Source organism: Danio rerio, chromosome 2 (assembly GCF_052040795.2).
Source record: "Danio rerio strain M-AB ecotype USA chromosome 2, GRCz13ab, whole genome shotgun sequence".
Lineage (NCBI taxonomy): Eukaryota > Metazoa > Chordata > Actinopteri > Cypriniformes > Danionidae > Danio > Danio rerio.
In genome coordinates this window covers 48,526,886-48,540,711 of record NC_141022.1, presented here as the reverse complement: position 1 = coordinate 48,540,711, position 13,826 = coordinate 48,526,886, and the positions used below count along the sequence as shown (strand labels likewise).

General features: G+C 37.2%; 2 protein-coding genes across 3 annotated transcripts in view; both read right to left on the bottom strand.

Moving 5' to 3' along the window:
* klhl24a (kelch-like family member 24a) overlaps positions 1-13,826 on the bottom strand; it is an 802,375-nt gene that overhangs the window by 322,453 nt on the left and 466,096 nt on the right. The gene's annotated exons all lie outside the window — the stretch shown is intronic.
* Positions 1-13,826, bottom strand: part of prss56 (serine protease 56) — a 49,180-nt gene that overhangs the window by 27,897 nt on the left and 7,457 nt on the right. For both annotated transcript variants that reach the window (XR_015478904.1, XM_087241330.1), the window contains one exon: positions 12,033-12,136. The gene's annotated coding sequence lies outside the window, so the exon portion shown is untranslated. Of the gene's footprint in view, positions 1-12,032; positions 12,137-13,826 lie in introns of those variants that run through there.

Here is a 13,826-nt window from a genome sequence, read left to right as displayed (position 1 = left end):
TCTTTGTCTTAAAACTAATTTCATTAAACAGGAGATCATTTAATTCATGAATTATGTATTCTGTGGAAATATTCTAAATTATTATACTGATTGTTTCTGAACTGATTCTTCTCATAAATAAAAATAAATAAATAAAAAAGCAGTTGTTCAGGGCTGGAACTGTTCTGGCATATTTTTGATGCTTGCTTTGTCTCATTTTAAATAATTACATTTTCTGACCAACACAAAAATCTGTTGTGGGACCTCTGGTTTACAGTATACAGTACACTCTTAAAAGAAACGGTTCTATATAGAACCAAAAATGGTTCTATCAAGCGCTTCATATATGGAACCCCAAAAGGTTCTAAATAAAACCATTTTCAATAAAACCATCAAAAGTTTGATGGTTCTATTTAGAACCATTTAAGGGTTCTTCATTTAGGTAGCAGTGCAGCACTCGTGCCCGCACTGAATCTGTGTACGCGCGGCAGGCCAGAGTCACTGTGGCAGGCTAGATTGACCATCAGGCCACCGGGAAAGGTCCCAGTTCTCCCTATGGCCAGTCCATCCCTGGATATTATTAAAACCTTTTAAAGCCAAGCATATTTTAATAATCCATAGATGAAAGATCAGGTGTTATTTATAAAGGACACAAAAATGCAGGCTAAATGTATTTGAAATATTAAACCTTTAAGTATATATATATATATATATATATATATATATATATATATATATATATATATATATATATATATATATATATACATACATATATATATATATATATATATACATACATATATATATATATATATATATATATATATATATATATATATATATATATATATATATATATATATATATATATATATATATATATATATATATATATATATATATATATAATTATTGTGTGAATGATGAAGCTGTGGTGGACTTCTCCTTTCGAAAAATTAACCGTCACTCTCGAGGCTCTTCACCACCTGTCCACGACGGTGATAATTAGTTTTAAATAAATTATTAAATCATAAAAACATGGTACTGCACAGTCTAAATAAATAAACTGGTTATTTTATTTATTTCACAAAATATTTTTTTTAAATGTTAAATATTAAGTATATATAAAATATAAGTTGTGCAAACCTAAATGAAAAAATCTCACAATACTGTACACTGATAACGTTTTTGACCACAGCATTCATTTTATTAGGTTTTGACTCAAAAAGCTTTGTATATCTGTGTTATAGCTTATAATTATCTTATAATCTTTAGTAGATAATTATGTTATGAATCAAAAACTATAATACTATTTTAATCAAAAAGGTTCTTTGCACTCAAAGGGTTCTTAATGGAACCATTTTTTGGGTAAAAGGTTCTACTGGCAAGTATAGAACCCCAACGTTCTATATAGAACCTCTAGGAACCTTTTTTTTTTTTAGAGTGTACAGGCATCTGCCTATTTTAATATTTGTTTTTATGTTCTGGAACAAGTGCCTTAGTTTAATTGCATGAAAAAATCAAATCAAATCTCCCTCAAAACTACTATCGATTTCAAGTCCTTTCTAGGGTGCATTTAGAAAGCCTGATGCCAGTTAGACTAACCACACAAAACATAACATATACTAACTGTGAACACTTGTATCCAAATAGCTCAATCTAAATTCTAATCAATGTAATTAATAGCATCTGCTTTAATATTTAACGCCATGGCATTAATACACATTTAACTGTGTCAAGTGTGAGATAAGCCAGCTGAGGCTTAGTGGCCTGATTCATGAATCGGAGCACATGACAATTGAATGTCTGTTCATCCCTCAAATAAAGCAGGACATGACAGTCCGAACAAAGCGAAACATAAAGGAGCGAACGCGCCGCCAGAGATGCTCGTCAATTCATCAGAGCTAATGAATGATCATTTTAAGCGGTCACACGGTATCAGGTTGGTAGCGTCTCTTTGATGTGGACGCATGACGGGCTTTGTGACGAAGTGTGGAGAGATTAGCGAGTCCAACTAAAGGACAAGGCAGGAACACTGTGTAACGTACGTGTGCTGAGTCTGCAGTCAGGATGAGAGACCCAAATTGGAGTCATCTTTGAGCCAACGGAGCAGCCGAACACAGAGAGGGCACGCGGAGCGGCAGGCCACTTTCAAAGCGATTCACACAAGGCCTACACAGTGTGCATGTGTGTGAAAGGAAGAAAGACCTCCTTTGAAACATAGCAGCACAAAGATTCAAGTGTAAGAAAATGATCAAGAGAAAACTGGCCGAGTTTCATCCCTAGTGAACACCGTTTTAAAATACTAAGCTATTTTGAAAAGAGAATATCAAATGGAAAAATCGATTTCAAGAGTCTCCCTATCTGATGTTCTCCTCCTCTTTTGGCGGGCAGAATAAAAACAGGAGCCGACAGTGTGTTCTATGTGGCCTCCGCACAATGGTTTGGTGCATCCTTCTGCCAACTGAAGCACTGAGGGATGGCATGGAAGTAAAAAAAAAACAACAAACAGGCGGCTGGTGTTCATTCATCTTTTGCCCCATTCCCTCCCTTCGCCCTGCTGCTCTCTTTGAAGTTGCCTGATTAATCTGCCCTCCGCTTCCTCTGCTTTCTCTCGCTCACTTTGTGGAGCTCCGACACTCCAACAAGATGCTGAAAAAGCAAAAGCTGGATTCAAGAAAAAGTTCAACAAAGAGCAAGTCAGGATATGAAAAAATGACAGAAAAGTCCATTTTAAAGGCCACCTATGATGAAAATCTTCTTTTAGGGGCTGTTTGGACAGAACTGTGTGTGGGTAAAATGTGTCCACAGTCATATTGGGGTGATATGCTGTGTTCACACCAGATGCGGAACGCGCAAATAAATTGCACTATTCGCAGTGGCATAGTGGACAGGCACCGATTGGGGGGGTTGTGGGGGGGGGGTGATTAGGGGGCCACGCGTCGTCGCGAATTTCAATAATTGAAAATCCGGCAACCACAATAATCAAACTCTTGGGAACAACTGTGGTCGGAACCAAAGTTCAGAGGTCTGTGTTCTCTGAACTCCTCTCAAGCGGTGGACTACTTCATTCTGATTGCTTGTAAATATAGCTCATACCATAAAGTTGACTTGATTTCAACTCATTGGTTCTCATTGAAAATGAATGACTTCTGGCTACTTTGACGCTCTCGGTTTGTGATCGCTCCTCAGTTTGTGAAGGCTTCCCTGCGTTGTCGCTCCACCCCGCCCCCCTTTCCCGCTCCTTAGTTTGTGATCGCTCCTCAGTTTGTGAAGGCTTCCCCGCGTTGTCGCTCCACCCCGCCCCCCTTCCCCGCTCCTCAATTTGTGATCGCTTCCCCACGTTGCCCCCGTCAGTGATCCCTGCAGGCGGGCCTCCGCATTTTGCACTAAGCCACTGAATATTCGTGCGTAAATAGACATGTGACCATTTTGGGTTTACTCACCTTATTCGTGCTTCAAATCCGCTTTATTTGCACGTCAAAATTACTAAATAATAGATGCAGATTCATGTCATGGGCAGGGCTTCAATCTACCTGACTGTAGATTCATTAATAAATCAGTAACATGGATTTTATTGAGGGAATAACTGTGTTCATGTGATTTATAAAGGCTGAAAAACAGCGTTGATATGTTTAAAACCATGTCTGAGTCTACTACATCCTTTAAGAGGTGCACCCAGCTCTGTGTTCATAAACTCCTCCAGAAACCTAACCTGGATGATGGAAGCTTTCAACGGTGCTTCCGACTAAGCCGAGCCCAGTTTGATGAACTGTTGTCCGCTATCTGCAGGAGGATTTCCTCCTGGAAAACCAACAACAGGTGCTACGTCATAAGCACGCCCCTACAAGAGAAAACTTCTGATTGGTTAACGCAGCGGGGATGTCTGCTGAAGTTTAGATTTTCGAACACAAGCGATTCGCATGAAATGCATGTGAACGCATCCCATTTTGAGGCCGACTTTAACGTGATGTTGGATTGCGGTTTCCCCACCCACTTAATTGATTGACAGCCGCATATAAACATGTCTCCGTAGTAATGCTTATAATTATATCAACAAGACAGGACGTGCGCAAAGCAACTGGAATTAAAAGATCTGTTCAGCGCTCTGTGATCATCAATCATCATCAAATGTGAGCGAGAAAGAGTTTTACAAGTTTAAAATGTTTTTAAAACAGTGCATTTTACTGTCTTCATCACCACAGCCGCATGTCAGTACAATTATAAAAGAAGGTGCTTCAATATTGATTTGTGGATGTTAAATCAGGTTTATTTTGTACATTAACATAACAGATTTTCCATACAGCAGTGGATATTAATGTGTATCCTGTCACATTTGCAAAATTTGCTGTCACATTTGCAAAAACTATGCAAAGTAAAACGCACGCTTTTTGTGTGTGTCTGCAGTGCGTGTGTGTGTCTGTCTGTGTGCATGCGTAAACTTTGTAACCACATTGTGTGTGACTCATCACTGCAACTCCACAACGAATAAATCAATTAATAATTGGGAAAATTCTTACTGTAGTATTTCTCACAAACGTTACGTGAGATCTGCTTCCTTCACGTCTGTCACTGTGCTGTTTATCTGATGCAGACATAAATTGAGGCACACTCTGACAGGCGTGTGGAAACGGTGGGCAGAGAGAACTAGCATTAAAGGCAACAAAAACAGCTACAGTGTGTTCAGAGCAGCAATTCCAATAAAAGCAATTCCTGAAAGGTATAATGAACAATCTGATGGGTATTTTGAGCTGACACTTTACAGACACATTCTGGAGACACAAAAGACTTATAATAAATCGTGAAAAAGGGGTGAAGTAGGTGCCCTTTAAATTAATGTTCAAAATAGGTTGAGCTATACAAGACATTTGTCTTTGCTTAAACCATACTTGGTGTTGTCTTAAAAATATGAAGTAAATCAAATGTAATAATTATAAAAAAAATTAGTTAAATCAGAATTACAATGGGTTTAATCAATCTTTTAGGTCAACTTGTCCCCTTAAAGGCAACAGATTTACTCACATTTTTAAAGTAAAGTCAATCACTTGGGCAACATATAGTTAGCAATAGTTAGCACTGTCGCCTCACAGTGGTTTGAGTCCCGGCTAGGTCAGTTAGCATTTCTGTGTGGAGCTTGATGTGGCAACCCCTGAGATACAGTATAGAGACTTAGCAGATAAAGAGACTAAGCCAATGGAAAATGAATGAATGATCAATTTTTCTACAGTGTGCCAAGGAAAACTTTAGAATTGTAGTTTATAAAATCGTTAATTCACCCAAAAATTTTAATTCTTAATTAATTAGTCAACATCATGTCATTTTAATCCCCTAAGACTTTCATTCATCAAAGTTGTCCAGTTTTTATTAAGTTACCTGCTGTACTTATTATACTCCACACTGGAAGGGCAAGCACGATGGATACAACTCGAGCCACATTTGAACTTTTATTGCGTACACATATACAATGTTCATCCACAAACTAGGTAGCTTGAGTACTACCGCTACACTAGTCTATCAAAACTTTGACGTTCTTCCTTGTTTAATAAAACAGTTGCTAGGTTATAAACCGGCAAGCGTACCAGCCCCGAACAATAAATGACTGAGAGAAAAGAAAACTACTCTTCATAGACACAATCTATTGGCAAGGAATGGTAATACACCTATCGGTAATCTAGTAGAATTATGACGTATATGAAATACAACATAAATATGCCTGCATTTAAAAAAACATGGTAAATATACACACTTTTGTATACTTTTTTTTTTCAAATACACTGGAACGTAATATCATCTATCATTTATAATATGCATATGCAAATAATAGTGACATACTGAAAAGTCCTACAATCATAAAACAAATGAACATCTCTCTCTTATTCTTATTTGGTTCATAAAAGTGTTCTTGGAACTTTGTATGATTACAGCTGAACCACTAAAGTGACATGACATGTTTTGACAATATTTGTGGTTCACTTTGAAGGTCTCTTAACTCTTACTGTTGAAGGATTATGGAGGATTGAAGAGCTCTTGGATTTGATCTAAAATATCTCAATTTGTGTTCTGACGATGAATCAAGGTCTCAGTGGTTTAAAATGACATGAGTGAGTAATTAAAGGGCCATGACACCCCCACTTTCGGTTCAGGTCTACCTCAGAATTTTTTCAAAAGATGCATTATAATGGCCATGGAGCTCTGCAAGCAAAGGGCAGGAATGGGCCTGGCCAGCAGGGGAGAAGAAGGGGAGCGAACAACTGTTGACAGTTAGCTCACAAAATGAGACACATATTGTGAGGAGACTTATGATTTTATAGTTTACAAAGTTAAAATGCAAATAAATAAACAGTAATTTAATGCCCTGCTACATTTGTTATTCGTAATTTCATATACACATAACCACAATTTATATCATTATAAAGATAATTGTGTTCATATTATAAATGAGGAATTTTCCCTCAATCCCCGGGTCTGAATGCAGACTCAGTGCAGCCTTTCTCTTGCCCTGTCCATTCTAACCATTAGCCCTGCTGGTAATCTGGAGGATTTAGGCGAACACAGCAGCACGGCGATGAGTCTAAATGTGAATGAACTCCTGATAAAAGACAACATCTGCCATTCTCCACCATACTTGTACTGCTCTCCCGACAAAAATGTTTGCTGCACACAAACAGCTTTGCTGTATCCACCCTGACAGCATTGCGGGGAAAAACATACAACAAACCCAGTGGATCATGGAAACAAACACATACAACCCTTCATGAACAGCTAAATACTGAGTGCTGTGGGTCTGTGGACGTGGTCTCACCCAGTCATCATGTGTCTTACAGCTTGGCACTGGCAGGTCTGCTTTGCCATCAGAAAGGACGCACAGTCATGAATAATTAAGAAGCAGACTCCGCTATGAATAATAATGAGAGAAAAACTCCGCTATGAATAATAATGAGAAACCTACGCATCATCACTCCACTTGCAGTTTTGCACTTGCCAATTTTGATCACGCCCCAAAAATCATTTTAAACCCGGAGGCTGAAATTAGCTGACATAAGCTCAAAATTATCCAGTTTTTCCCACAATTAAAGCTAACAGGTGCTAACATTGTCTTAACTAATGCTCAACACATACAAATCTGTTAAAATCTCAAAAAAAGTACTCGAGGGTTTCGTGAACCTTTAATAACAGAATTTTAGTTTTTCTGTGAACTAATCCTTAAAGATTTGTTTTGTTCAACTCGATCACAAGAAGAGGAGGTATACACCTTTATATTTATAATATAAATAACATATTATAAATATAAAAATGTTAATTTGTCTTTTTATCACATTTTGACCACAATCTGTGTGAGAAGAGTCTTTTGGCAGTATGCACATTATGGGATTTCTTTCTGATATTTCAATTTCATTCATTCATTCATTTTCCTTCAGGGTAGTCTCATTGTATTTCATTTCAGAGGTCACCACAGCAGAATGAACCGCCAACTTATCAAGCATATGTTTTATGCAGTGGATGCCCTTCCAGACACAACCCAGTACTGGAAAACACCCATACACACTCACATTTACATGCACACACATACACTACAGCCAATTTAGTTTATTCAATTCACCTATAGCGCATGTCTTTGGAGTGTTGGAAAAACCAGAGCACCCAGAGAAAACCCACTTGAACACAAGGACACCTTCTTGCTGTGGGGCGACAGTGCTAACCAAATAGCTACTGTCTTTAAATTTATTTTTGCATATTAAACTTTCCCAATTTACATATATTAATGCAAATTAGACAATAGAAATTGATAGGGAACAGCAGCTTTTGTTACTGTTCTGATAGCCGCAATAACTTATCATGACTGGAAAGTTGAACATTGTGACATTAACAATTTTCACCTTCAAACCAAACTTAACTTTTCAGACAAAAAATTTTAAATCCTATCTGTGCTTTGACAACACAACCAATAATGTTGGTTTTAGGACCATATGAGCATTTAAACCACAAAAGCAATCTGATTTCTGACCGGCGACGCAGTGGCGCAGTAGGTAGTGCTGTAGCAAGAAGGTCGGTGGTTCGAACCTCGGCTCGGCTTAGCTGGCATATCTGAGTGGAGTTTGCCTGTTCTCCCTGTGATCACGTGGTTTTCCTCCGGGTGCTGTGGTTTCCCCCACAGTACAGGTGAATTGGGTAGGCTAAATTGTCCATAATGTATGAGTGTGTGTATGAAAGAGTGTGTAGATGTTTCCCAGAGAGGGGTTGCGGCTGGAAGGGCATCCGCTGTGTAAAATTAAGTTAGATAAGCCTGTTTATTACGCTGTGGTGACCCTGGATTAATAAAGGTACTAAGCCGAAAAGAAAATAAATGAATGAATGTTTCTGACCTTATCTGAAAATGGACAAGCTCAACATTTTAATTCCACGTTTTCACCACTATTTATTTTAGTTTTGTCCCGTTCTAAAAACAATCTTCAAAGTTGCTCCCTAGTTTCAGATGTGACTTTAAACTAATCAAGTCTAAAGTAATGAAGCACAGTTCTGAGAAAATCTGTAAAGCCACACATGAGGTTTAAAAGCAAAATGTCAAGCTTAATTTTTTTTTTACTTTGGGTCAAAGACAACTCATTGTAGTGTCCTTATTAATTAAATGTAATGCATATTAAATGCAAGTAGTGAAGAGTCTATATTAATGTTTCTTTTATTTAATAAAGTAAAAAGGCAAAATATGTGTAAAAATTCTCAATTATTTATCTTGCAATTCAGCTGCAACAGATTTTTTTTACACGGGGTCCAACCCGGTACTAGTAAGGTGTACCTAATAAAGTGGCCAGTGAGTGTAAATAGAAAAAATTAATAAAGGATTAAACTAAACTTTATTATATTTTAATTTATTATTTGCTGATATATGGGTTAAACCGAGCTTTTATGTATGTAATGTAAGCTAAGCATAACAATTAACAAAGACAATGCGTATTTTGGGATTGCACTGTATGCCTTAACATGACAAAAATATGTCATCAAATAATTCATTCATTCATTCATTCTCCTTCAGCTTAGTCCCTCATTTATCAGGGGTCATCACAGCGGAATGAACCACCAACTATTCCAGCGTAAGTTTTCCGCAGTAGATTCCATTCCAGCCTCAACCTAGTACTGGGAAACACCCATACACACACTTATACACTATGGCCATTTTAGTTCAAACACAAATATTTAACATTAATCTATTATTAATCTAACCATACTTATTTTTGTTTTTTGTTATATAAACTATAGTTAAACTGAAAGACATTTTAGTTTTAGTGTATAAAATGCAGTTAAAGAGGCATATTCTACTTTATAGGGTAAAAATGTTATAAATATTTCCTGATACTTTAAACTCTTTTTTGTTTTAGATCCCATTATAAACTGTGTTCAAATTACACTTATTTTCAATCATAAATGACAGCATGTCAAAGATTTACATGTATTTAACCTAAATAAAAACTTCAAAAGAAACAGTGGAACAACCCCCAGGCTAATCACACAAAACAACAATGTCTTTATGCAATTAAGCTCAAGTTGGGGGTGTGAGTTGTGTCTTTCACAGACCGCTACTCATTCTCTCGTTCTGCTATAAGGACAAGCTTTGCGTGTGTCTCTGGATGAGAACTGGATCCATCAAACCCCTCATGTCGTCACAGCCGTGAGGTCTGACGCACAGTTGAAGCCAATGAGCGGTCAAACTGAAATTTGTCGGCTTTATCGAAATTATAGGAGACAATAAAAAGAGGTTACATAAAGACATGGCAGACAAAGGAAAAAAATACACCCAAACAATCCCCTCACAATAAAAAACCTGCATAACCGTAATGTTGAATAACACACAGGTATTGTATACTAGTTATAAAACCATTTGTCTCTATTGTCTGGTGCTGAGAACAATTGAAAAGTGGGTCAGTGGGCTGGAAAAATAAAATCAGCTCCCAACATTTCAGTTTGAGGCTTTTTTCCCCCAGAAAGTGTGTTCTGTGTGACATGAACGACCCCATTAGCTCACTTACCAAACACTTTCAGAACACAATCTCAATGAGGAGGACCATCTGTCTGTATTAGACCATTGATTTAAACTATTTTTATAGCTTATTTTAGTATTATATTTTCTCCCTTTGGTTCACTTATAATGTTAGTGAAGTTGTTGTGCAGAAAATAGGAGGGAAAAAATCTTTTTAAATATTTGTGTGCTTGACTTTGAGACTTTGAGGCTCTATTTTAACGATCTAGGTGCAAAGTCTAAAGCACATGGTGCAAAAGCATTAAGAGCATGTCTGAATCCACTTTTGCTATTTTTAGAATGGAAAAACATGGTTTGCACCCTAGGGCATGGTCTAACAGGATTGTGCTTATTCTCTTAATAAGTTAAACCAATCAGAGTTCCATCTCTCATTCCCTTTAAGAGTAAGCTGCGTCACACCATGGCACATTTGCTATTTACAAGGCGGACTTCGTAAGTGAAAAAACTGAACACCTAAGAGAAAACAGTTAAACAGACCATCTGTAGCGCGAGGATAAAAACGAGCCACTTCCATTTGCCCTCTTCACTTTCTCTTTATTTTACCTCTACTCTTTACTCCTTTACTTGTGTGGAGTAAGGATACTGTGGAAACTCACTACACTGAAGACATCTATTAGCCTAAATATTTAATTTAGTTTGTTAAGCACAAAGATTTGTTTCAAAACTATTTCTAAATTCAGTTCTAATTTCCAGCAAATTAATAAATGAACAATAATAATGAAGTTTGGTCAAAAAAATGTGTTCTATCCAAACACACGTCCTTTTCTTATGCGCCATATGGTCCAAAACCTAACAGGTAGACAAATCTAAACTTGTTTTTTTAAACAAAATAAAAATATGCATAAAATAAACAATATTAACATTATTAAACTGCAAATTGACATGGATAAACTGAAAAAGCCCCCCGGACATGAAGAAGACATGGAGACAGTGGTTTTAATATTCATGAAGAAAATAAAAAATTTTGTTACACTTTAATCCTTTAGTTTTTTATATGTAAAGACATTTTGTATAATGAAGTCTATCCTGTATGCATTAAGCGTTTGAACCTGCTTAGGCGCATAACTAACGTGCTCTGCGCTGGACTTTTTGTTGGTCAATGGTGCAGTCTATTTCAGTTTCTCATAATAGCAACGCGCCAGCAATGTGCCTTAACACACCTCCTTTTTAGACCGGCACACCCATGAGTACACAAAATGGCGAAAATGGATTTGCTATTTAAACAACATGGGGCAAAATGTGAAAATTAGAGTTGCGAGGTCTGAAAATAGCAACAAATCATGCAAAACACATCTAAACACTTATTGTGCCAGGTGTATGATAGGGCGCTTTGAGTTTGCTGTTTTGTTGGCTGACCATAAAACATATTTCACAGTTTCACTGACATCATCTTATTGGCTCAAAATTATTTTCAGTAGATGTTAGACATGTTCATCAGATGGTCTCTGACTATATGTGGAGTTTGTAATTAATAATAATGTAAATGAGTTTTTTGTGGGAAAATGCACAGACTGAATTTTGAAATCTGAATTTTTTATAAATTATTTTAAAGATTTTTATGGTTATGTTAAAACTCAAGCATATACGGTTCATTCCACTGTGACCTCTGATAAATAAGGGACTAATGCGAAGGAAAATGAATGAATAAATGAACGAACGAATGAATGAATGAATGAATGAAACAAGCAAGTGTACCCTTACAAAAGTACATGGAAAGGATTTACAAACTGTTCTGCTGTTTCTGCTTGGTTGTCTGAAATCTGGCTAGTGCAGGATTTAAATAAAACATCCAAAAGCAAGATTATAAGAGATCAGAGCCACCTCTGCATGTACATGAACGTGGATTTGGATTTTTTTCTTTTTCAAAACATCAAAACACACTGCAGACATCAAACTGTAGCAATAATTTTGCCAACAAACAAACTTTTATATGAAGACACCTCACATTTTATCTTTCACTGCAACAAACATTTCAGGAAAATCAAATCGTCCCCTGAACACACAGTACATAACTTACCTCTCAGATATTGTAGGTCCTTTAGGCCTAGATGGGGTGAGGTGGCAAAATCTAGCTTCTGGCGTGACTCAGGGCTCTGTTCTTAGACCGCTTCTCTTCTCTATCTATATGTCATCAATAGAATACAGAACTTAATTAAAGATGGATTGATCTAATTAAATAGCTTGAATGCAGTTGTAAAAGTTACTGTAAAACTTAAAATATTAATGTGCAAAAAACTCATCCAAATAATTTATATTTTGACATTGATACACTGACAACATTAAGGGTTATTGTTTCACTTTGCAAAGGACTTAAATGGACAGTTCACCTAAAAGGAAAATGTATAAACTATTTCAAACATTTATGAGTTTCATGCTTCTATTAAACACAAATCATTTTTTAAAGAAAGTTGAAAACTACTGAATTCCATAGTAGAAAAAAACAAATACTATGGCAGTCAATGGTGACAGGCTTCTTCAAAATATCCTTTTTTTGTTTTTAATAGAAGCAAGAAACTTTTGAAAGAAGCTAAAGGAGAGGAAATGATGACAATTTTCATTTTGGGTGAACACTGTTCTCATACAGAACTGACCCCATTTCTGCAATATAAACATGTCCATATTTTAAGAAGAGGCTTATCATATTTGATATTTCAAAAGCTTGAATATTGAGAGCCTAACAAAATACAAAAGAAAATGTAGCTAATTTTATAAAATTAGGATATAAGACAGTTTAGGTTTAGGTCAGTTTTACCACTGTCGTTATCATACCAGTTTTTTTTTTTAATCTGACAGGGAAATGTGTGATGAGATAAATGACAGCACAAACTAATTACTATATATACAAAATGAGTAAAAACCACACAACCTTATTAAGAAACAATATGCATTAACATAACTGAGACCCTCCGCAGAGAGTAATGCCTAGTAGGGTAGTTCGTTGGAATGTCAACAGCGCCTTCTATCGGACAATGACGGCACGTCAAGAAAGAGTTTTGTTCGCACATATAAACTTCGTTAATAAGCCTAAAAAATAATAAGCCAAACCATATAAATCACAGGTGTCAAACTCAGTTCCAAAAGGGCCGCAGCTCTGCACAGTTTAGTTCCAACCCTAATTAAACACACCTGATCAAACTAATTGAGTCCTTCAGGCTTGTTTGAAACCTATAGGTAAGTCTGTTGGAGCAGGGTTGGAACTAAACTGTGCAGGGCTTCGGCCCTCCATGAATTGAGTTTGACACCCCTGATATAAATGCACTCAACCTAAAATGGCAGTGGAGAGACACTACACTGGGTAGCGCTGTCGCCTCACACAGCAAGAAGGTCGCTGGTTCGAGTGTCGGCTGGGTGAGTTGGCATTTCTGTGTGGAGTTTGCACCTCGTTTCTCCTCGTGTTCTCGTGGATTTCCTCCGGGTGCTCCGGTTTCCCACACAGTCCAAAGACATGCGCCACAGATGAATTGGGTAAACTAAATTGTCCGTAGTGTTATGTGTGTTATTGAGAGTGTATGGGTGTTCCCAGAGATGGTTTGCAGCTAAGGGCAACTGCTGTGTAAAACATATGCTGGAGTCGGCGGTTCATTGTGCTGTGGCGACCCCTGATGAATAAGACCACTCTCGAGGTCCCGACTCTCTGTGGTCGTTAAAAATCCCAGGATGTCCTTCGAAAAAGAGTAGGGGTTTAACCCCGGCATCCTGGCCAAATCTGCCCACTGGCCTCTGTCCATCATGGCCTCCTAACCCTCCCGATATCATGATTGGCATATCATCACTCTGTCTCCTCTCCACCAATCAGCTGGTGTGTGGTGTG